The following is a 26,373-nucleotide window of genomic DNA, read 5'->3' on the forward strand; positions in this document are numbered from 1 at the left end:
TGAGCATCTCAAAGAGCTTTGGTTATGTGACTTACAGTTATTGATAATTGTCATGTTAGAAGTTAAACTAAGAAATATTTAAAATAGTTAATATTTTTTTATTAAACTGAACTTAATATGAAATACTTAAAGTCCAAATCTCTGGATTACAAACCAATGAGGATAATGAGTGATTAATCCTAGCAGCTATTTTTTTAATGTGATGCCAAATGTGAAGAATTTAATTACCAAATTCAATCTACTGAATTTGGTGATTTATTTGTTGTTTTTTTTGTTTAGCTTCAGTAAATGGTTATCTTCATTCTTAAAATTTTAGAGATTTATTTGAACCTTGTAAAATCAAAAGCTTAATGCGGTAATCTTATTACAGTGCCTTATATAGGAAAGAGTGTCTAGCGGAAAAGAAAATACTGAGGGTTTCTTGCTTCTGCTCTTCGTTTCAGCTCTTATTCACTGTAGATGTGGTTGCTTTAAATTCTCTATGGTTCAGTTTTCTTATCTCTAAAATAGGAATATAATGGTAGCCACCATCCTTATTTTAGATGATTGAGAGGAATGTAGACTGTACCAATATACTTTGTAAAGTGTTTTAGAAAATGCACAGTATTATGTCATGTTAGAATTATGGAGTTGTACAGCTGGGCCAGCACCTTATAGACTAGTTAGTCTGTTATTCATTGGGACCCTAGGTATATTCTAGACAATCCCCAGAGCTGGAAGTTGGAGTCAAAGAAGTCAGAGTACAGGAGACACAGTCCATTTTGCTGAATGGAGTAGATTTATATCTTATGGATTTTTGCTTGAAGAAAGAGAGATGCTGTGTTTAAACCTTTGCACACCTCAAGTCTCATTCAGTTCTAGTTCAAATTCATTGTTTTAGACGAAGAAAACTGATAAACATATTTTCCCATTTGCCTATCTTGACAATAGCAGTGTTGAAACCAGAATCTTAGTATAATGTGTGATATGCATTTACTTTTCTTAAGCTTTAAAATCTGTACAAAATTTAATTATCTTAGGCTTTCAGTCTGGAAATTTGACTTTCTTTTGATCTGCATCCAGGCAATGATCATATTCTTTATAAATAAAGTCAAATGTGAACATGTAATATAGATGCTGCATAGTCTGTCAAGTCTGCAAATTTTCATCTTAGAACTAAGGGGCATTTATGCACAGGAGATCATTAGTCATAGTTATATGCAGACCTTAGAAAACCTATATACTTATAGAAAATAAACATGTATTTAACTGAGGGATCTCTTATTTAGGGGCACAAAGGAACATTTAGTTCAAAGGAGAAAACTAGATTGTCCTTGTTGGAGTCTGACCCAACTCCTGAAGAATGTTCAGTCATCTGCATATCATGTCTACATGATGTCATACATCCGATTGTTCCCTCATATCATGATATTTGTGCACAGATAAGAAATTTAGATGAGTATTTTGGGTGTTCTGTTTTTTTTTTTCTTTTTCAGGTAATATGTTACACAGGCACAGGTAAATCAATTATCACCTTAAGATCTTAAGATCTTGTGTTTTTTTTATTTTAATTAAACATATCTTGATTTTAGAGCAATAAGACTCAAACCAGGATACTAAATTACTTGCAGGAAGTTAACACTGGTTCTTCTTGGGAACATAGGAGGCCTATGACCAGTTCCTGGATGGCTGCTTCTAGAATGGTGTCTATCACACAAGAACAACTGTGAGCACACAAAAGGAAGTGTACATACCTGCCCCGCAGGACCAGCTTTTGCTTTGGAGAACTTTCAGAGACAATCAGGTGTATGAAACCCTCCTTGTCCAACATTGACGAGGGCAATGCCCACTCTCTGGCAGAACTGATGTAAAATTATCAGAGAGGAGCTGTCACTTATAAGGGGTAAAGATCTTTCCAGTTTCTTGATTACAGACACACTGTTCTTTCTCCTATAACTAGGAACTCGGGGAAACCATAGTATGCAAAAGGAAAGTTTTAAAGTAGATGATCTAACTGGAATATTCAGAGTGTCTTAACATTGCTAAGCATTCCTTAGCATTATGTTTAAACGCCAAGTTCCATTTGGAGCATGGCTTCAAGTTTATACTGCTGAATTACAGCAGGGTGGAAAAGTCAGTACCTCCCATAGCAATGCTTAGACCTCAGGTCTACAAAGGAAACTTCACAGAGGGCAGCGAAACTGCAGATCAGAAGGTGTTGCAATGTATGCAGCCAATATGCTTCCTTACTAATGAGCCTTTGTTATAAAAAATGATTTGTACTGGATGCTGAGCCCTTTTTAAAACAGGAAAATGTAAGTTTCATTTTACATGGACTCTGTTTTTAATTATAATTTGACAAAAGAAATAACCGCATTACCTATTTGATTTGCCAGAACCTTATCTAGCACCACCTGTTGAGCCCAAGGCACTCAAATGCTGACATATTGCAGGGAACAAAATTATGTAGCTGGCATCCTAACAAGCACTGATGCCAACAAAAGCATAATGTAGCCTTTGTACTCGAAATAAAACAAAAATACATTAAGCTACCAACTGTAAAGGTTTAAGAAAGCCACATATAATTATATACAAACAGATCCTTCTAAGAAAGAAATATAATGAAAAATGGTCTTGGAGTTAAAAGGCTGAGGTTTGCAGGGTCCACACTGGTAACTATCTTGAGCTTAAACAAAACGGAATTTCATGGTACAGTTGATTTATATTAAATATGACAGGGGATGCCGAACTTGTTTTCATGAACTGATGGGTTCAATAGAGGAACATTTGCTGTGCAAGGAAATAGCGAGTTACATTGCCAAAACTGGCAAAACAAAAAGCTATAATTAATTATTAGCTTGTGAGTGTATAGTTCAGTGGGTTCAAGTTTATGAAGAGGATATTGCCCTTGAAAGTTCACCTGCCTTGTGCCTCTGTACATGTGTTGACTTACAGAGAGTCAATGCTGAAATGTGCAACCCAGACATCCGGGGCTGTCTAGGTGCCCCCCTCAACCTGAGACAAAAGGATATAAAGGCCAACTTGGAAGACTGACTTTGGGAGGAAAGCAAGGTATGTTTGAGGTTACTGATGACTGTATCTGTTTATTGCTGAGTCTTCACTTTAGGCCCAAACATTGAACTTCATAAATATTATCTCATTTAGCCTTTCAACACCCCCTAAAAAGTAGGGATTGTTATTCCTGTCTTATAGCCGAAGATTTTTCAGGCTGAAAAGTTAATTAACCTGCCTACAGCTGTTTATGAAGTAAGTTAAATATGTTTGATCCCAATGTGTGTTTTGAAATTCTTTAAGAGATCTGTAGGAAGGTTTTTTTTCTTTAAAAGATGATTAATAAATATGTTGATTAAGTTGCCCATCTCAACCAATGTGACTAGAGTATAGTTTATGGTCTGAGATGTAACTCAACTGACAAGACTCAATACTTATATTGAAAGGTAACTGCATGATAAAAGAACTATTAATAGAGGGATTGCATTCTGGGCTGCGATTAAAAGAAAAAGAGAGGATGTATAAGATAGAAAAGAGTGTTCAAGTTAGTACAGGACCAATATCCTTTTGATTCCAAAAGGTCAATTGATAATCAGGGTAAAAATATCTCCCTGAGTAAAGAGAAGCAATCAGACTCACATAATTATCCTTTACTGACGACAATTTAGCTCCTATATTCTGACTGTGGGCCCATTAAGCAAACGTCTGACCTATAATTTAGTCTCTGAAGTGAATTGGTCCACCCAGAAGGAACAATCAGAGTAAATGACCAAAGGCTTCTCATCTGACATTATTTCTTTTATTGTAATATAATAATAGGCATTTAGGTTAATAAAATGGACACCTGCAATTTTAGTTTGCCTGAATAAATCTCCCTGCATTTCATATTTAAATACACTAATAAAAAAAGATGGTTTCTGAATCTGAAAAGCTGAGGACCTAGACCTGAGTAACTGTTGAGGTTGTACCTAATTGTGACACCCTGAGTCCTCGCTCTTTTCGATACAGTTTCTTAAATGGAAGAAATGGCTTCCAGCTTTGAATCCTCTCACTTGCATAGATAAAGAAAATAAGGCAGAAGGGCACAACATCTTGTTTAATTATATAAACAAGTGGAGTTCTGACTGTGCTTCTCTACTTATATGCATTATTTTTATTTATCTTACAGACATTTGGTACATATATTTCAACTGTCTATCACTCTTGAATCAACAGCCATGGTTTCATAAGTGAAAGCATTCAAGCTTTTCCAAATCTGCTAAAGGGTCAAAGTGTCATATGCTGTTGTTTTATTATTACTTGCAGTTAGCGGGACCCTAAAGTAGAATATGAAAAGAGGTATTAAGTTGTATATACCTATAGTGAAACGTGACTTTGGAATATATGTATCAGGTTCATGCTAAAACGTTATGCCACAGCTTTTACAACTTTTACAAATGATAAAACTGATAATCATGTGTTCTATTTTTCTGTGTTCTATTGGGCCCCTTGCTTGGTTTAATCGTTGTCTTGAAATGTCTGCCACCATTGTCTTGAAATTCTTAATCATTTTTGAAAAAATTACATGCGATTTAAATATAATTTATTATTATTGCCTCCCAGCTAATAATTGGCAAGATCTTGGGCTGCCTATCTTCTAAGCTTACATATATAAATATATTTCCCTTTTATATACTGCTTTTGAGTTAAAAAATGACAGTTTGTACAATTGAGTTTCAAAGTACTGAATAAAATTGAAAAACCATACATAATCTTGATCAAATGTGTTCAAAATAATAAACTTAATAGATCAAAAATTGTTAAATAGATGGAAAGAACTTGTAGGATTGGAAGAAAAGCTGTTTATTAATACACAGGGGGAAAAACACATGGGGGGGAGAGGATATCAAACTAGAAGTAAATGTCCTTTTACACAGTATTGATATCCAGTTATCGGTACTGTTAACAGCTGGCCAAAGCTTTACTCTGCATCAGAAAACAAAAAGCATTTTGTTAGCAAATATTTATTAAAAATCTACTAGGAGACAGGTACTGTTTTAGGTGTTTACCACATATTACCAAGCATACAGTAAAGATTGCTGCCCTTGTGGAGCTTACAGCTAATGAGAAGAGCAGCAATGGGCATAATGTGGCATATCTTGGAAGGTGGTAAAGTACAAGGGAATAAAAGGAAAAGTAGGTAAGGCAAGGATGGTGGGGAGGGTGACACACTGAGTGCAGTTTTCAATAGAGTGGTTAGGGGATGGCCTCAATAAGGTGACATTTAGACAAAAGACTTGGATTTGGTGCTGAGGAAGACCATTTCAGGAAGAGTGAATATCAGTGCAAGGACTCTAAAGCAGCAGCAAGCCTGGCCTTTAGAGGAACAGCAAGGAGGCCAGTGTGTCTGATGCAGAGTGAGTAAGAGAGGCAGCAAGGAATGCACAAGGGTCGTGGGGCCAGAACACGTGGGGCTTGGTAGTGTAAGGGGGACATGATGGGGCTTACCTTTTAGTACAGTCCTTCTAGTTTTTTACCTGAGATAAATCTGTGGGGTTAGGGAGAAGGTGGCATTGGGTAGAAGCAAGGAGAACAGTCAGGAGTCCATTGTGGCAACTGAGGAGACAAATGATGGTGATTTTGGTCAGGGAGATGGTACTAGGCATGGTAAGAAGGGGCTACATTTTGGATATATTTTGAAGGTAAGCACAGCAGAATTTTCTGAGTGTTGGATGCAGAATGAGAAAGAAACAGTAGTCAAGGGCAGATGCTAAGATTGTTAGTGAAAGCCACTGAAAAGGATGGAATTGCTGTCAATACAAATGGGAAAATTACAGGTGGAGAAGGTTTGAAAGTTGATGAGTTGAGATGTTTATTGGATAAACAAGTGGAGACTGTAGATAGGCAGTTAGATAATGACATCTGGTGTTTGTGTGGGAAGTCATGGCTGGAGATAGGATGTTGGGACTTACCAGAATATGGATGGCATTTGAAGTCATGAAGGAGTGGAGTGATTATAGAGAAAAGACAAAGTAGAGATCTCTGTGACACTCCAACATGGCAAGGGAAGAGAAGAAGTACTAGCCCATAGAGACTGAGAAGGACCAAGCATCAAAATAAGAGAAATCCAAGGAACTTTGATGTTCTAGAAGTCAAGTTTAGAAAGGAGAGACCGTCAACCATGACAGACGCCATTGCCAAATCCAGTAAATGGAGATGAGAATGGGCCATTGGTTGTTGAAACATGGTGCTGATTGATAACTGATTAGAGTAATAGCATTACAAGGTCAAATGGAGTGGGTTTAAGAGAGAATGAAGGAGAGAAACTAGAGACAGCATGAACATACTAATAGCACTTCCAAGGAGTTATCAATGAAAAGAAATGCTAAGTGGTAACTAGCATATGAAGCAAATTTGTTTTTAAATATAGTATAAATAAAAAAGAATGTTTATATCTTGATGAGAAAGACAGTGTAGAGCAACAATTAATGGTGTAGAAGAAGATGTGGAGAATTATATCAGTGATGTGCTGGTGTGTGTTGGGGGGATTGCATTTAGTACAAGTAGAAATATTGGCTGTATAGGAACTATCATATATACTTGGGAGATAAAGAAATTAAGATTTGTCTGGAGAGACTGAGCTCAGAAAAAAGTCGATTTTGTATTATTCCTTAAATAGAAAACGTTTTTGTATATTTAATGAAAAAAGAAGAAGATATTTCTGAATTGTCTAGAAATCAGTGGGGTTCATTGCTTTGTGCTTGAGTGTACCCCTATAGGCAATTATGGATCTTCCTTAAGAAAAAATTACACAGTGGACAATGAAATATTCAATGCTCTATTGGCAAAGGTGGTCCAAGATTATAAATTCACTTTTTCGTTAATGAACTTCTTGCTGCTTTCTCTTAGGGATGCTGTAGACAAAATGCTCTTTGAGAACAAAATAATATTTCTGTCAAGACTTTGCTTTGGAGAATAATGGAAAAGAGTAAAATGTATTTTTACCTCAGCTTGTTATAATTAAAAATTACCGCAATTCAATAAATACTCATTTTTTTTCCTTTCATGGTAGAGTACTGTTTCATTTGCCAAATGGTCACTTGGTATGCAGACTAATTTTTCAATTTTTAAAGTGGCAGAATTCTTTATTCAGAGAAAGCTCTAAAGGAAATTCCACTATATATAGAACAGATAATAATGCTGCTTCTTTCAGATATCTTTTTGGAAGCTAGAATTGATAATATTTATTTAATTAACAGCAATTAACAAGGTTTTTGTGAGTGGACAAAGGATAACAGCTATACTCTAATATCAGTGTCGCCATCCAATTGACTTCTGTGTTTTGTTTTGGATAAACTGAAACAAGAAAGTCACAAATCATACAGAAATACAGTTGCAACAGAGAACAATTTTCATAATCAATTTATAATCTCAGAATGGTTGCAAAGGACAGAGGACACTTTATTATTAAAATGAATTAAAATTTTCCAAAAGAACCTAATAATATTTAACAATGAATTGAATTCTTTTAATAAAAGATATTTAGAATATAAAATTGACCACAGGCACCTCTATTTTGTAATATTATATAATTACTACAATATTTACTCTTTTCACAATAGAATATATATATTATGATAGGTTAATGCATCTAACAGATGTTTCTCAATGTTGCTTGGCATTTAGTTGAATATAATATACGTGTCCTGCTTGTGGAATTTATAGAAGCATTATCATGTTTGAATTTAACAAAATACTAGTACCACAAACATTTTTCTAATTATCAGCACATTTAGAAATGTTTATTTAAATGAATTCACAGAGCTGATAGAAAAATTTTACCTTAAGTAGACTAGAAAAATGAATGAAACTACTGTACAAATTGATGGATGGGTCTTCCTAATTATGTTAAAGTTTAATTTATAGCTGTTAAAAATGAAATCTGTATCTAACATTTGCAGATTCCCTGAAACATGGTTTTGGAATACCAAGTATCCACAGAACAGAATTAGAAGACCACTCCCATCGTAAAAAGAGCTAGAGATACAACATCCTAAGACTGTCTAGGAATCCTTCTTCTCTCACACCCTAGCTACATAAGTTTGGCCAGGTAAAATATGGATTCTGACTTTTGCCACTCACAATTTTTGCTAAGAAGAAATCCTGTACTATACATCAAAGTGCCCAGGTTCTAACACAATACCTGGCATGAAGAAGATGCACATCAAGTGTTATATGCTTCTAAGCCTGATGTCTTGCAAAATAAAAAGGAGTTTCTAAATCTTTAAACAATAGATGAAAGGGGGTGGGGAACTACTGTAGTCAAGGGTGGAAGGGAAATTGTGGTTGGATTTGAGAAAAAACAAAAGTGATTTCATCTCAGAGAGAATAATTTCCTAACAGAGAATGCATGGAACAAAATGCTTACCTTTGGAATGCAAAGGAAATGTTTATAGTGCTAGATTTACATGCTCTGAAACTTTAAACAATGTGTACCTAATTTTAACAAATCAGCCATTCCAGTGTTAGAGTCATTTTTAAAAAATTCAAGGACCTCTTCCGCTTTTCAGGAAAGCACCCTAAAGTAGTCAACTAAAAACAAAACTGTCTGAAGGATGCAGCACCTCAGTGTAGCTTTCTGAACCTCACACTCTCCAGTAAAAGGTTCTTAGCACCGCCTCCTGGTGGGCAGGACAATGAGGCCTGTTCATTATTATCAAGTTGGAATCAAATACCACAGAGTCTGATCACTGTAAATATGGGAAAACCACTCTTGTTTTCAGACTCCAAATGAACCCATACCCCTGAACGAACTTTTCTTCACATGTAAGAAAGAGCCAGGAATATCCACGGTTTAGTGACTTTCAATTATGTAAGTCTATGGGCCAACTCAATGATATAAAAAATTACATATTAGTGTTTCCAAAACTTGGCCACACACCATTGTCATCAAGGGAGCTAGTTTATGGAACACATTCCCAGGTTTTACCCCAGAAGTGCTGACTTAGGTGTAAACACTGGGGTATATTTTCTACTCTTAGAAGAATATAAAATATATTATTATAAGTTTACTATGAGACCAATATCCACAAAAGGAGCTTTGCTGCAGCTGTGAGGCAAAAGCATTTCTTCTCAAGGTCACAGGAACATGGATTTAGATAGTAGTTTCACTGACTCCTCATTGTACTCTTTACCTCTTTTCCTTGGCTCCTTATGACAACCCCTGGTAGCCTCTCAATGAGGGTTCAGAGGGTTAAAAAAACATCCTTTCCTTTGAATTCTTCACTTACTCTCCCTGCAAGGGATCTGGACTCCATGTTTTTCCATTGCTCCCAGAAGCCTTTGGTTTTTCTCTTTGGCCTCCTGCAAGAGTTTTTGTCTTTGAGATAATGGTGGTGATACCATGGGTTACAGGTGACAAGTTCTACTTCCTCACCTGTGAAGTATAACATCAGAGAAGCACGCTGAGGAAGCATATAAAGCAGAGTTTATTTTAAAAAGGGGTAACATAGACTTCTTCTGAGAGGGAGTAGGGGGTCATAGTTGCTATTCTGGTATCTCAAGAAGTGAGAAGGGTCTACCTCCTTTAATACATCCTAAATTTCCTTTGGTCTCCCGCTCTCTTCTCCCTTCTCTCTCTCCTTCCTGTGTACACGACTAGGCCCAGGTGGGGTGGCCAAAAGTGAGAAGCAGATGGACAGGAGGGGCCACTGGTGGAGTGGTCTAGGCAGGAAAGGGGTCCAGGGCACATTAATTAACAACTTTTACAACTCCCTGTAGGGAGGGACAAGTCCTGGGACAGGTTACCTTCCCAACAGTTTGGAGCAGGGGCCTGTTATCTTGATAAGAGTGGAGGAAGGGCTCTGAAGGGATTAACATTTCAGTTCCTCAGGGGCAGTCTCCAACTTCCTGGACCCAAATTGGCCTCCTTGATCTGATCTGACCCAATTTACCTATCTACACTGACTGCCTGTCTTTATTTCTGGCTTCGGTAGGATGTTGAGGGATCTTCTACGTTCCTCTTGAAATTGCTTTTAGTTTTTATATTTTTTTACATATTAAAAAAAAAATTGCAAAAAGGTTTTTGGGAAGATGGCAGCAGCAAGTTAGGTAGCGAGTCCCAATCTCCTCATAGCACAGAAAGGAGGCAGCAAAGGAAAAGCAGCATTGAGAGGTGGGTGACAAAATAAAAGCCTTTAGATTCAATATTACATTATCTGAGACCTGGAGAGACTGGAAGGTAGGTTACCAGACCCTGAACCCGAACCCAGGGATGAGAAGGGGAAGGGGCAAATGGGAGGAATGGACATTCTCTTAAGCTCACCCACTAAAAAACTGTCAAAAAGAGAGACAAAATTTAAAGTGTGACAGCAACAGAAGGCTCCTAAAAGCAGTGCAAACAGCTTAAAACCAAATTGTAAAAAGAGAACTGGGTTGGGGATCCACAGCCATCTTGTGGAGCCCTCAGCAGACCAGTCACCCCCTTAAATCAGCGTGACAACTTCCCACATCCAGACAGTTGCAAATTAAGCCAGGGGGAAGTCTTCTGAAATGGAGCCTCTCAAGAATCCAGCTAGAGAGAACTTCTAGAAGGACCACTACTAGCCATAAATCACTGAAACCCCCTTCCCCTCCCTGTGAACAAGGGAAATGGGCTTGTAGGGACTGTGCTGGGGAAGTGCACCTGACCTTGCTCAGCCTCTGAGACCCAGGCAAGGGTGGGTGGGAAGCACTGCACTGCATTTGCTGACTTGCTTGACTCAGACAACAACAAAGCTTTGGCTCCAAACAAAGGAAATCAGCGTCACAGGGTCCTGACCACTGACACTAGGGGGAGGCACTATAGGAAGCCTAAGGACAGTCCCCAGGATCTCCAGTACTAGAGGGAAGCTGTCTGAATATTCAATGATATAGAGACCCAGGGGGAAATTGCCAGAAGCTATGCAGGAAAAAGGGACTGATACCCACCTTAACAGGTGATCACAACTGGCAAATGGCAGGGCACTGTGTGGACACTTGCAGGACCTTACATTAGACTTAATAAGCAGAGGGAATCAATGTCCACCATTCACCCGGGGCAATAGAGACTAGAGTTTAAGTGAACCACCAGAGACCCCTCACTATAGTACCTCCAAGAGCAGTGTCAACCAGGGGAATATTTCTGCATCACAGATCATCTGCTGAAAAACCACAACCAGAGTTTCTGTGCTCACAGACAGGCACCAGAATCTTCACTACTGTGAAAAGGATCCAATAGAGGCCAGGTACTTAGTGACCCACAGTAAACACAGAAGCACTTCACAGCCTGCTTCCTGAACTACCACACACAATATAAACAGCCAAGCCACAACAATGCACCTTTGAGCCGTCAGCTGACAGGCAAGAAGCCGTTGGTAGGAGGTACAAAGCAACTAAATAATTGGCTCCTGTGCCCCCTCCAACTTGGGAGAGATCCTCAGACAAAGACTGATGGACATCTGCTAAATATCCAAATCCCAGTGAAATACAAACCAAGACTAAACAAAAATTTTCTTCACCTTGACATAATATAAACACACACACACACACACACACACACACACACACATATTGACATATATATTCACCTTGATATAATATAAACAACTCTAAGGTCAACTTTGATCATATAAACAGCTCCTTAACTTGAAGGATAATTGTTAACTCATAGCCAACACTATACCTTCAACCCTTGAAATGTATATCATCTAATTGGTTAAAGAATTAATTGGAATCAACCTCCATATCTTTGTTTTCCTAGTTCTAGTTTATACCTACTTCACTTATCCCCTATTCATTCTCTTTCATTATCAACTACTTCCTCAAAGAACACCCATTCATCTATTTCCCCTTTCTACCTTGGTGTAAATTACCTTTTATAAATTCTTCTCCTCTCTCTCTCTCTCTCTCTCTCTCTCTCTCTCTCTCTCTCTCTTTGTCTCTCTTTCTCTCTGCTATTTGCCCAATCTTTCTTTCCCTCTTTTGCCCTCGCTTAAGTATATAGTAAGTTTACTAAATTTAACAACTATTTTTTTGACCTGTTCCAGAACTTTATTATAGGGTTTATGCCTGAATTTGAGGAATTACAGAGAAAATTGTAACAAGTTTTTGTTCTTGTAAGGTTGAATAGAATGATCTTGGCTCAGAAGTGATTATACTAAAGAGGTCTCAGTGGCATCTCTTAAAATGGTGCTGAGACTGGGATCAACAGAGGTCGGTCACACATTGAATTAAAATATTATTATCTGGATATTCACCTAACCCAGGGCTCTTAAGAAAAAGAAGCTCACAAAGTAGTCCTTCGCTTAAAAGAAGTCAGAACTATACCAACAGATGGGTAGACATACAGACAATATGTAAAAGCAAGGGAACAAACCATCCTAAACAACCCATAATGCTTCAACAACAGATGTCATTGACACCACTGTGGAGGAAATGCACAGAAGGAATTTATAAAGTTCATAGTTAAATTGTTTTATGAGCTAAAAATGTTGTAATGGTTGAAATCAGAGAGAAAATACAGCAAGTGAAAGATAACTTCAATAAAGAGAGATTCTGAAAAAGAACCAAATGGAAATCCTAGAAATGTAGGAATCAATAAACTAAATTTAAGTTTCAATGGAAAGCATCACCAATAGATTAGACCACTTTGAAGATAGATTTTCAGGCCTTGAAAATAAAGTTGATGATAGAGAAAAGATGTTAAGAGACCATGAATAGAATAGTCAAGGAATCTAGAATAACATTAAAAGGCCAAATTTAAGATTCATTTCAGAAGTCTGTGAAATACAAATTAAAGGAAAGCACAATCTTTTTAATAAATATCAGAAAAATTTCAAACTTTAAGAATGAAATGGAGGGGCTGGGGTTGTGGCTCAGCAGTAGAGCACTCACCTAGCACATGTGAAGCACTGGGTTTGATCCTCAGCACCACATAAAAATAAATAAGTAAAATAAAGGTATCATGTTCAAATACAAATAAAAAATAAATATTAAAAAAAAGAATGAATTGGAAATTCAACTACAGGAGGCAAATAGGACTCCAAATATACAAAATCAGAACAGATATACTACAAGACACATTATTCTCAAAATGATTAACATACAGAATAAGGATAGAATCTTAAAAGCTGCAAGAGAAAAACATCTGGTCACATGAGGTAAACCAATCTGGAAATCAACTGATTTCTCAGCCCAGACCCTAAAAGCTAGTAGGGCTTGGAATAATATATATCAAACTCTGAAAGAAAATGGATGTCAACTGAGAACACTATACCCAGCAAAATTAAGCTTCAAGATTGAAGATGAAATAAAAACCTTCTATGATAAACAAAAGCTAAAAGAATTTATATCAAGAAAGCCTGCACTGAAAAATACATTAATTAAGTATTTTGTAAAGAGGAAATGAAAAATAAAAATGACAACCACCATAGGGAGGAAGTACACAAGAAAAGTAGTTAATCAAAGAGAATTAAATCTAAATTAAACACTAAAAATAAATCAAAATGGCAGGAAATAAAAATCATCACTTTATAATAACATTGACTATAAATGGTCTAAACTCTTCAATCAAAAGACATTGGTTGGCAGGTTGGATTAAAAAACTAAGACCTAACAATATGCTGTCTGCAGGAGATTCACCTCACAGGCAAAGACATTCACAGACTGAAGGTGAAAGGATGGGAAAAACACCATTCACATGGATCTCATAAATAAGCAGGGGTTACTATCCTCATACCAGATAAAGAGGGAAGAATTAAAATTATTAAAATCTGAGGTAGATAATATCATCATTAACACTACTGAAACCCAGGGAATCATTATAAACTATTTTAAAAATTTATACTCCAATAAGCTAGAAAATCTTGAAGATATGGACAAATTCTTAGAGACATATGACCTACCCAAATTGAACCAGGAGGATACAGAAAACTTAAATAGATCAATTTCATATAATGAAATTGAAGCAGCTATCAAAAGACTTTCAACAAAGAAAAGCCCGAGACTGGATGGATTCTCAGCTGAGTTCTACCAGACTCTTAAAGAAGAACTAATATTAATTTTCCTCAATGCATTCCATGAAATAGAAAAGGAAGAAACTCTGCCAAACTCATTCTATGAAGCCAGTATCACCCCGATACCAAAACCAGACAAAGACTCATCAAGGAAAGAAAACTCAGGCCAATATCCTTCATGAACAAAGATGCAAAAATTCTTAATAAAATACTGGCAAACCATATAAAAATATTAAAAAGGTAATACACCATGATCAACTGGGTTTCATCCCAAGGTTGCAAGGTTGGTTTAACATATGGAAATCAATAAATGTAATTCATCACATCAACAAACTTAAAGACAAGAATCACACAAATTTTCAATATATACAAAAAAGCATTTGACAAAGTATAGCACCCATTCATATCTAAAACACTAGAAAAACTAATGATAGAAGGAACTTACCTCAATGTTGTAAAAGCTGTATGTGACAAACTCAAAGCCAACATTATTCTGAGTGGAGAAAAAATGAGAGCATTTCCTCTAACACAAGGAGTCCATTTTAGCCATTTCTATTCAATATAGGCTTTGAAATTCTAGCAAGAGTAATTAGGCAAGAGAAGGAAATTAAAGGGATACAAATAGGAAACGAAGAGATCAGATTATCTCTGTTTGCTGACAACATGATCCTGTATTGAGAAGACTCCCCCAAAACTTTACCAGAAGACATCTAGAGTTCTAAATGAATTTAGCAATGTACCAGGATACAAAATCAACACCCATAAATCTATTATGTTTTTATATTCCAATGATGAATCTGTTGAAAAAAAATAGGAAACTATCCCATTCACAATAGCCTCAAGAAACAAAACAAAACAAACAAACCTTAGGAATCAATCTAAAAAAAAGAGGTGAAAGACCTCTACAATGAAAACTATAGAACAATAAAGAAAAACTGAAGAAGACCTTAGAAGATGGAAAGCCTCTCACGTTCTTGATAGGCAGAATTAATATTGTCAAAATGGCCATTCTACCAAAAGTGCTATACGGAGATTATGCAATTCCCATCAAAATTCCAATGATGTTCTTCACAGAAAACAGAAAAAGTAGTCATGAAATTCATTTGGAAAAATAAGAGACTGAGAATAGCCAAAGGAATCCTTAGAAAATCAAAGTAAGAGGCATCACAATACTAGACCTCAAATGATACTATGGAACTATAGTAACAAAAACAGCATGGTACTGGCACCAAAACAAGGCATGAATAATAATGGGATAGAAGATACAGAGAAAAACCCACATAAGTATAATTATCTACCAAGGTGCCAAAAACATATGTTGAAGAAAAGATAGCCTTTTAAACAAATGGTGTCTGGAAGACTTGAAATGAAATTTAATCCCTTTATCTCATCCTCCACAAAACTCAACTCAAAGTGGATCAAACCAACTCTGGAATTAGATCAGAAACTCTGTACCTGCTAGAAGAAAACCCAATACTCCAACACGTTGGCTCAGGAACTGACTTCCTCAGTAAGACACCTAAAGTGCCAGAAGTACAATAAAAAAATCAATAAATGGAATGGCATCAATTTAAAAAGCTTCTTCACAGGAAAGGAAACAATCAAGAATGTGAAGAGAGAGCTTACAGAATGGGAGAAAACTTTGCCACCTAGTCCTCAGATAGGGCATTAATATTTAGTATATTCAAATAACTCGGAAACTTAACACCAAAAAATATGGGCAAAGGAACTGAATAGATACTTCTCAAAAGAAGAAATAAGATTAGTCAACAAATATATGAAAAGATGTTCACTATTGCTAGCAACTAGAGAAACACAAATTAAAACTACCCTGAGATTTCATCTTCCTCTGATCAGAATGGCAATTATCAAGAATATAAATAACAGTAAATGTTGATGAGGAGGTGGGGAAAAGTGTACACTCATACATTGTTGATGGGAGTGCAAATAGGTGCAGCCACTTTGGAAAACAGAAAAAAATTCCTCCAAAAAAAAAAAAAAAAAAAAAAAAAACAACAACTAGAAATGGAACCACCATTTGATCCAGCTGTCCCACTCCTCCGTATATACTCAAAGGATTTAAAATCAGCATACTACAGTGATGCAGCTACATCAATGTTTGTAGCAGCTCAATTCACAATAGCTAAGATATGGAACCAACCCAGTTGCCCTTCAACAGATGAATGTATGAAGAAAATATGGTACATGTATACAATGTAGTATTATTCAATCATAAAGAATGACTTTATGGCATTTGCCTGTAGACGGATGGAATTGGTGATTATCAGGCTAAATGAAATAAGCCAGTCCCCCCAAATCAAAGGTTGAATGTTTTCTCTGTTATGAGGAAGCTAATACAAAATTAGGTGGGAGAGGGTTAAAAAAAGGAATAGAAGAAAGATTAGTGGAGTAGACAAAGGAAATGAAGAGAAGGGAAGGGGGATAGGTTAGGGAAAGGCAATGGAATGACCTGACCTAACTCTCCTATGTACATATATGAATGTACCACAGTGAATCTCACCATCATGTACATACACAAGACACTAATTTGAAAAAGAAAAATTTGTAAGTAAATAGCAAAAAGATCAGTGGAGTAGGGGGAAGGGAACGGGGGTGGGAGGAAGGGGAGGGGAAAGGAAAGTACTGGCCTGAGTTAGAACAAATTATATTCCATGCTTCTATAATTATGTCAAAATAAATTCTGTTGTTATTATAACTAAAAAGAATCAACAAAAATTAAAATAAATAAAATTGTATAGTAATAGACATCTATGAATCCGCTATGCAGAATTAGCAGATATCAATATCTTGCTATAACTGAATTCTTACATATGGTTGGAGGGAGTCCAAGTGTAACAATGACTTTGGTAAATTGATGATATCTACTAAAACTGATCATATGCACAACCCATAACCAAGAAATTTCACTCTGAGATTTTTCTCAACCAAAGTATACATATGTGTACATTAGCAGACATGATAAAAAATGTTTATAGTGGTATTTATAATAGTTCCAAACCACCAAAATATTTATCAAAAGAGAAACCATAATAAATTGTGATACATTTATAAAATGTAGAGCTAAACAGCAAGAAAAACAATGAACTACTTTTCCCCTCAGAAGATCAATTTATCTCCCAAACATAATATAATCAAAATGTAAAAAGACCCCAAAGACCATACATTGTATGATTCTATTGATATAGACAGGTAACAGGCAAAGCTAATAAAATGATGATAGAATTTAAAAATTCAAAATAGGCAAATAATAAATAAAGAATTTAAAAATGTTAGTCTTCTGGGGGTATTTGGAATATTCTATATCTTGATATGGGTGGTGGTTAGTGAGTATATCCTGAACACATAAAATTGTATGCTTTATATTATAAATGTCATACTTCTATTTTTATAAGTTCATACACAAAAAAGAGAAATAAAAATAAAAGATGTATGGCTTTTGTCTTCAGAGCATGTAAAGTGTTTAAGAGGTTAAATGAGAAACCCCAAGTTAGCCACATTACAATGAAATTAAAAAATATTAATTGCCTTGAGACATTTCTATTAAACTCTAAAGTGAAAGAGCTGATCATGAACAAAGGAACAAAATAACATTAACTTGAAGTTTCTCAGCAATGACATTGGAGGGAAGAAGAAAAAGGAGTAATATTTTTAAAGCCATAAAGGAAAGAAAAAGAAATCCTATATTGTTCTTATTTTAAATCTAAACAAATTTTCATTTAGTGTGACGACATTATTAAAACTATTTTCAGACATACAAAGACTCAGTTTATTTTGCCATACAAAAACTCATGTTGGAAAGCTTGTCTTTGGAAGAAGAACTAAAAGATGAAATTTTCAACAATATAGAGCTAGAAATACAGGAGGCCAATAAGTTTCGGTAACTTCTTATTTTATATTTAAAAAGTCACTTCCCATTAAGATTTCTAGGCCAGACAATTCAGCCACTCCAATTGACAAGGACCATCTAGAGTTGTCTTACTACTGTCACAGTTGTTTTACATGATTTCAAGGAAACAGCCATTGAACTGCAAGGAGGAAATGGGCAGGGTCTAGAGGTCACTAAACAAGAGACTGATTTTTAAGTCTAGACAAAAGTTTTGTCTATAGATCCTTGCCTACGGAACTCATGAAAACAAGTTGACTAAAAACCTACTAAATGGTTCAGGAAATTGTATTTTCAAAGAAACAACAACCTAGCCTGCAAAATCTATGGTTGTTTTCTGCCTAATTGCTGAAGAAAACCCAATATTAGTCCTGCACTAGCATTCAGTGGGCTGCAAAATCCGAACAGGCCCTAAAAGAACATACTAGTCAATGCCCACATCAGATGTGATCATGGAACATAGTAAACCCCCAGATCCTCAGAGGACCAATCTAGGGATCATGCAGAGGGATCCTTCCAGGAGACCAGCACCATATAGCTAACCAAAGAATTTATGGTCAGGTCAGGGAGTGTGGAACTCCTGCCTTTTAGCATTTGAAAACTGATATGGACCAGCAACCACGCTCTTGGTACCATTCCTTTAAAAAAAAATTTCTATTTTGGTGACCTTGCTTTTTTTCTAGCATTATATATTGGAAATGAAAGAAGGGACAGATTTCTTGTGTTTGGTTTCTAGGTTGCAGGATTGTGAACATCATATTTGGGTCTGCTGGGAAGGACTGTGTATTATCTAGAAATCATGGGCTTTTAGTTGGATTTATAACTGAATGGGTGTCTAGGATTGTCTTCCTTGAGGAGGGAGTGGGTTTCCATATGATACAGTGGATGTGCTATGACAAGAAGCACAAGTGGTTGAGTCAACATCTCTTTTCTCCTTTCTCCATTGAAAAATAACATGATTTCACTGGGATGAAAGATGCTCATCTCCCTCCCTCCCTCCCTCCCTCCCTCCCTCCCTTCCTTCCTTCCTCCCTTCCTTCCTTTCTTCCTTCCTTCCTTTCCCAGGATTGCACTCAGGAGCACTTGACCACCCAGCCACATCCCAGCCCTATTTTGTATTTTATTTAGAGACAGGATCTCACTGAATTGCTTAGTGCCTCACTTTTGCTTGAAGTTGGCTTGGAACTTGTGATCCTCCTGCCTCAACCTCCCAAGCTGCTGGGATTACAGGTGTGCACCACTGTGCCTGGCTTCATGTTTTTCTTTCTTTTATTCTTTTAAAAAGTCCATTTTCTATCATGATATGAAAATTGGAATGTTGGGATTTCTCTCATGACCTGTGTGTGTGTGTTTTTTTTAAACAACTTAATAGTTATTGAAATGGCATCACTTTAAGCTGCCTTAAGTCTTATATTCCTTCTTATATGTATCAAAACTCACACTAAATGAGTTCTGGCTTGAAAAAGAGGATTGAAGCTTTGCACCTGTCCACAAGTCTTTGTTCATAAGTAAAACAAAACAAAACAAAACAAACAAACAAAAAATCCACCAGTGTTAATAATACTCATTTCTTGAGCTAGGTGTGGCCAGCTCAAGATGCTACTAATTTCTGGCCAGGGAATATTAGTGGAAGTAGAGTGTGCAACTCTCAGGTCATTCCTTTTAAAGGCATGGAGCCTGCCTTTCTCTTCTCTTTGATTTCTTCCTACTACTTAGAATACAGAGTTTGGCATGAGAGTCGGAGGAGCCAGTTTAGTACCCAAAATGTGAACTGTATTTTGATGAAGGAAAAATAAAATTGAGATTAAAAAGGCATAGGAAGTAAAGAAATGAAAAAATTTAAAAAGATGTCAAAAAAAGCCCTCAAAAGGGAAGAAATCACAATCTATGTGTGTGGAAGGAGGTTACTAAAAGAGTCAAAGGAGACTGAGACCTTTGGATTGAGCAATCATTATCTCTATCAATATTTTGTCTACTTGGGACACTACTCAAAGCATACAAAATTGAAAATAAAAGACTGGAAAAAATATACTAGGTATATAGAACATGAGAGAAAGCTAGAATAGCAATCTTAATATCTTAAGAAATAGAATTCAAGACAAAGCTAGCATAAGGGCGGAGATATGAGAGACCATTAAATAGTTCCTGGAGCAAGATGATAGATAGACCATGATGAATATATACCTACCTATAGATACCTGTATACACAGCATCCAAACAGAGTGACAGCTGACAAAACTGTTCAGGTAAGTAGCTAGAGATTTTAACTACTCTAAGAAAGAAAAATAGGCCAATACGTAGAAGATCTGAGTAATATGAATATTCACCAGCTATTAGATAAATACAGTTTCTACAATCAACAAACCAAGAGCACCAATATTTATGAGACATTACAAAGTTGATCATGTAATATGGAAGAATAAGTCTCTGTGTGTTTTTTAGGTATTTCCCTTGCGCTGCATCTAATTAGATTTTCTGGATATTTTTCTTTTTAATGCGGTATGACATTCTTTTAAATTATACTGAGTTTAGGCCTTTTTTGTATATGATCTTCCTGATTTTGTACAGCTTTATCACCATTATTACTCTATATGAAATATTACTTATTTAGTTTTGCACACATATTTTCTCATCTCTTTGCTAACTTTTATTCTTACATGATACTAACTTTTGTCTTAAAGCACAGCCTTTAGAAGTTCTTAATAGAGGGTTATGCACAGGAAACTATTTTAGTCTGAAAATGTCTTTACTTTGCTCTTACTCTTGAATTCATATTTAGCAATGTATAGAAATCTAGACCAAAAGTTATTTTTGTCTCAGCACTTTGAAGGCAGACTTTTTAAATGAATTCCTTTGCTGCTGTTGGGAGTCTAATATTGCGTTAATTTTTCTTTCCAGGCAGATAATTCATCTTTCCCTCTGGTTATTTTAAGATTATTTTTCTTCATCTTTGGTTCCTTTTATTTCACTTTAATGTTTTTATTGCAGTTTTTTCTCCCCATTTGATCTTTCTCTATTCTTATTGAGCTTCCTTACCATTAGTATTTCCATTGTTTACTAATTCTAAAAAAAAAATTGAACTAATGAGTTTTCAATCATTATTTCTTTCATACTTAATTCATTCTAATTGCAACTGCTCTGAGACATATGGTAAAATTTCTTTTTCTACCATCCCTGTCCTCTGTGTCTCATTTTTATTTTTTCTTCCTCTAAGTATCTCTGTCTTCAGTCTGGATACTTTGTCCAGTTTTGTCTCCTAAATCATGAATTTTCTTTCCTTTGTATCTAATTGGTGGTTTCATTCATAAAATTTTCTGTTTCATCAACTCTGGTTTTATTTCCTGATACTGATAGGGGTAACTTCTAAGAAGAATTCCTCCCTTTTCCTCAAAATCCCAGGCAGAGACAAGTTTCCTTGTCTTTTGGTGCTGATGGTAAACTGTGTTCTAGCTCCAATTGACTGAACATGCAGACCTAATTCTAACTCTCATTTCAACTGGTCCTGAGATAGCATATCTACTCCTATGGGGCCAGTATCTGCTGTTCCTCTCTCCTTGCATCATCTAAGGCAAGCACAGGGGGTGATACAAAGGCAGCTTACTCTTTATTTAAAGTTTCTTCTTTAAAATTATTTTCATAATTTAGGAATATTTGTGGTAGGAGAATTTCAAAATACATTATTCTTCCATCTTGCTAGAACCAGAAGGTTTCTCTTCTTGATAGCCCCATGCTAGGGAAACTTCAGTCATTAGTTTTTTTCTTTATTAAAGAGCATGATGTCCAGAGAAAGCAGAATAGTTAAAGAATACTTCAATTCTAGTACTTTTAGTATTTGTTCCAACAACATCATGCCATCCATCTCACTTCCAAATTCATGAGTACACAAGAGTTTAGCTACATTGAATCATTCCAAAATTTTGTCCTTTTCATTCAGATTATATGTTATCCAAAGAAAAATTTGACCATTTTGTTTTTGAATGGGTCAAGCAAAAGCTGCTAAGCCTCATATTTGCTAGATTTATTACATTCAGAACAATATGTTAACCTGTGTGATGTTAAAAACTCCTACCATTATTGCTTTCAAAATTGTTCTTCAAAAATTTCAAAACTTATTTTCATTTACTCAATTATATCTTCTTTTTTTCTTCCACTTACTAATATGCCTAAATGTTCCAAGCCCTGGTGCATTTTATTTTTCCCTATTAATCATTTTTGTAGCATCATCAAAGTTAGTGCCATTTCAGAATATAATCTGTAAATGCTTACTCCTCCTTCCAAATAATTAATTAAGATGCGACATAAAACCAAACTTACCCCTGGCTTCTTTGTCATGCCATTAAATATCTCAGTTCAGGGTGTTGACATTTTTCATTACTTGCTATTTCAATCTCAGTGACAGGTTACTTAACTAAATCAATTTTAAAACATTTTCTTGGAGAGCTTTATAATGCAGTGTTTAAAATGTCCTACTAAAACTCAGACTATTACCTCTACAAAGTTTGTCATTTAATGATATTACTTCTTTTTTTCTAATTTAAATTCTATGTGTATAGGTTTAGCATATATTTAAAAAATTTCCCTGTCCTTTTAAGTTTCTCATTGATCCCATTTCTTCAATGCTTTACCAAGTTTTTCATAATGAACTAAATTCCTTTTAGAGGATCTGAAAAGTAGTAAGAATAGAAAATTTATATGTATGAAGGTTAATGAGACTACTGCAAAAGCAATAAGGGAGATATTTTGTAAGCCTTTATGGCCTAAATAAAAGTAAAATACATAAATAAATTGCCCATCTATAATTAATCTATAACCAGTTAGACATGTTAGGAGCATATGCATAAGGGATCAATCAGATAGCAAAACACTGAATGCTAAGAATCTTACCATGTGGCATGCGTCATTAATTCATCCTGTGCTTCCTTGTGCTGCTATAACAAACATGCCATAAACTAGGTAACTTAAAAAAACAAGAGAAATTTATTTCTCACAATCTTGGAGACTGGAAAGTCCATGATCAAGGTGACGTACATTTGGCTTCCAATGAGTGCTGCTATTTCTTAGGTACCACTTTCTTGCTGCATCCTCACATGGTGGAAGGGACAAGGCAGCCCTTTGGGGACCTTTCTCAGGGCAAAAGTGATGTAGACAGACCTAGTATTATGACTATAGTAGTTCAGGAAAGAGACGATTGTGGTTTGTTGTAGAACTGTGTTCATGGTGGCAGAGGTATTTAGCAGCCCATCTGTCATTGAGGCAGCAGACCACTTGAACTGTGACGTAATGGACTTGTCAGCTAGCTCTCTATGCTTTGAGGTGAGTGGATGTAAAGATGGAATTGAAGGGTAGACCTAGAGTCTTAAGCAAAAGGAGAGAGCAAACTTCTATCTCTGGTTTATGTAGTTATTCTTTCCTTTAACAAATATTTGTTGAATGCTTATTTATAAATGATGACTACTAGTCCAGGTGCTGAGGCTGCAAATGTATAATGAATAAACTTGATCACTTTTTTTCCCTGAAATTTGTGGTCTAGTGGAGAATGGACAGGTAAACAGTGAATTATAGCATAACACGATGATGGGCTTTTAGGTATCACAAAGGCAACAAATTGATGTCGAGGCAAGAAAACTTGATACAAATGAAATTAACTGATGTATCAAGATTATTTAGAAGCAAAGAGATAGAAAACTAAGAAGCAGGGAATGGCTTATGCTAAATGATGGAAAGACTTGGTGAAAAGGAAGACAGATACAAACAGTAGAGATCTTCCTAGGATTCCTGTCGTCCACTTGGATGCTTGAAATGCCAAAGCCAGTGGATCACAGGAACAGCCAAAAGACCTTTCTGACTCAGACAACTGACCTCCCCAGAAGTGAGCTGTGCACCAATAGTGTTCCAAGCCTTCCCTTCTGTAATCAGAAACCAAAAATTTAAATGGAAGATGCCAGAGAAATTTACATTTAAAGTATGAGCGTGAGTAATTCTAGAGTGGTTCCCATTTTGACAAGGGACCCGAGGTAAGGAAAGTAAATGACACCGAAAAGAAAAAACAAAGAGGTGAAAAGGAGAAACTACGGATCCTTTAGTGGAGCAAGGGTTCTTTCAATGTGACATTGGTCACTAATGCTCCCGTGCTCTGAAATTACATCTAGGTTCTAGTGGCAGGGCTTCCTTGCCTGGCTCAGTGATCCAGACGTTGCTATTTCTGGGTTTATTACTTTAGTAATGACAAGCACATTTAACACATGATCTGTCCTCTTAATAATTTTTTAAATGTGCACTATAGACTTGTTAACTGTAGTTGCAAAGTTGTATAGCACAGCTCCTAGAACTTACTAGTTTTGCTGAACTAAATCTTGATCTTCATTGAATAGCAACTTAGGGAGAGAGTTCTTTTGCTCCTCTCCTTGCTTCTATACTTGGTTAATCTGTCCCAGGTCCCAGGACCTCCCAAACTCAGGACTGGTTCTGTTCATGCTCGTTCCCCAAATGTGGTGATCTCTCATTGAAATACAGTCTCCTTAAGCTGCCAAGTCTCTCTAAGGCCAATTCCATGTTTATCTTACTGCATGCATTACATGGTATATTTGTTATGATTTGAAATTTAATGGCCCCCAAAAAGCTCATGTGTTAGGCAATGCAGGAATGTTCGAGGTGAAATGATTAGATTATGAGAATGGTAATCTCATCAGTGGATTATTAAATTCAATAGATTAATAATTTGAATGGACTATCAGGTAGGAAGGTGGGACACAGCTGGAGGAAGAAGGTGACTGGGAGTGTGGCCTGGATTAATTGTCCCTAGTCTGCCCCCCATGTGATGGGCACCTTTCCTCTGCCATGCCCTTCTGCCATGATGGTTGGCTTTACCTCAAGTCCACAGCAATGAAATTAGCCAACCTTGAACTCAGACTTCTGAAGCCATGAGTCAAAATGAAATTTTCCCCTTTAATTTGTTCTTGTCAGTTGTTTTGGTCATAGTGATGAAAAGCCAACTAATACAATCTTTTTAAGAAACTCGTCTATCTCTCTGCCAGTCTTCCTCATTGTTGGCCAACGACTCCCTAGTCTGCCTGTATCACCCTCATTTTCTTGACACCGGTCACCATTCTTACATCTGGGTTAGCTGATTTCCTCTCCTGTCTATACCTGCACACCCAGGCTCTTAACTCCAGTCAGCGCATACACCTACCTAGTCTCTAGGTCCTGGCCCCATTCCATCTGACCCTACAGCTACCCAATCAGAATAACAATATAAATTATATATATATATATATTTTATTTTTAGGAAGAACTTGTCATTCATTCCCACAGGTAGAATGAAATATGAGGAACAAGTGGGAGTGTTATGCAGAGGAATATTATATCCCAAAACACCATATATCCAACAAGAATATGCAGGTTTTGCCAAGGAGTAGTTTGCCAAGAAATCTCAAATGTTATTTTTTTCCTGTCACTGTTACCTCTATTTTATTATTGTTCCCTTAAGTATTACTCTATTCAATATTAATACATACTTTCTTGCCTTTAGATGGAATAGGAATTTATTTGAGTAAAGATTCAAATAAAAAGTGAATTCATAAAAGAAAATATAATATTCCTTTTTGTATTATTTTTACACAGTTAATTACTTTAGTTTTATTTACTGTTTGTTTTCTTAATGGCTTAAGCCAAACGTTTTGAACTATCTAGAAGTCTAATTTTAAAAATTCACATTATTTTTAATTAAAAAGATCTCATGGGGGGTGTTGGGGCTGTAGTTCAGTGGGAGAGCACCTGATTGACACATGTCAGGCACTGGGTTTGATCCTCAGCACCACATAAAGGTAAATAAATAAAGATATTGTGTCCATTTACAACTTAAAAAAAGAAAAATATTTTAAAAAAAGATCTTATGGGTATGACACTAAGCTAGAATTCAAAACACTTTTTTATTCTGCTTTTTATTAAGTCTGCATTTTACAGCATATTTTAGCCTTTCTTTTCCACAGTCAAATTCAAAGAAATCATGGCCAGTTTGGACATTAAAGATAATTTGGTACTATCTAAAATATTATATAGTTTGCCATATAATGCTAGTTTTAGCACTTTATACTTTTTTATAGAAAAAGAATGGAAAGATTTTTGACTTTGTCTATTTTTCAGTTGGTCTGTCAAAAATTGCCACTTCTAATGTCCACAAATAACCTCATTAAAAAAAAAAAAACATAGTTGATTTGCTGAGTTCACTGTGGAGAAATTGTGTGACAAAATTGTGTGCAGAGTATGAACATGTTTTCAATTTGAAACTGGTCTGGAAAATGACATAAGTGAGATTTCCAGTGGCCTAAAATATTTCGTCAACTCTAGTTATAAAAGTGTTACAAAGTGTTCTGAGGGTGCCAAGAAACACAAAAGAAGAACAATTAATAAAATTTTAAATCCAAGGTAGTTTGTTAATTTTAGTGTCTTAATAAAAATTTTTCAACT

General features: G+C 35.9%; 1 non-coding gene across 1 annotated transcript; it reads right to left on the minus strand.

Moving 5' to 3' along the window:
• Positions 1-19,316: 19,316 nt before the first annotated feature.
• On the minus strand, positions 19,317-19,438 carry LOC114100874 (small nucleolar RNA SNORA40). The gene has a single exon (XR_003584159.1). It is a non-coding gene; the product is annotated as a small nucleolar RNA SNORA40 (small nucleolar RNA).
• Positions 19,439-26,373: the final 6,935 nt, after the last annotated feature.

Source organism: Marmota flaviventris, chromosome 12 (assembly GCF_047511675.1).
Source record: "Marmota flaviventris isolate mMarFla1 chromosome 12, mMarFla1.hap1, whole genome shotgun sequence".
NCBI lineage: Eukaryota > Metazoa > Chordata > Mammalia > Rodentia > Sciuridae > Marmota > Marmota flaviventris.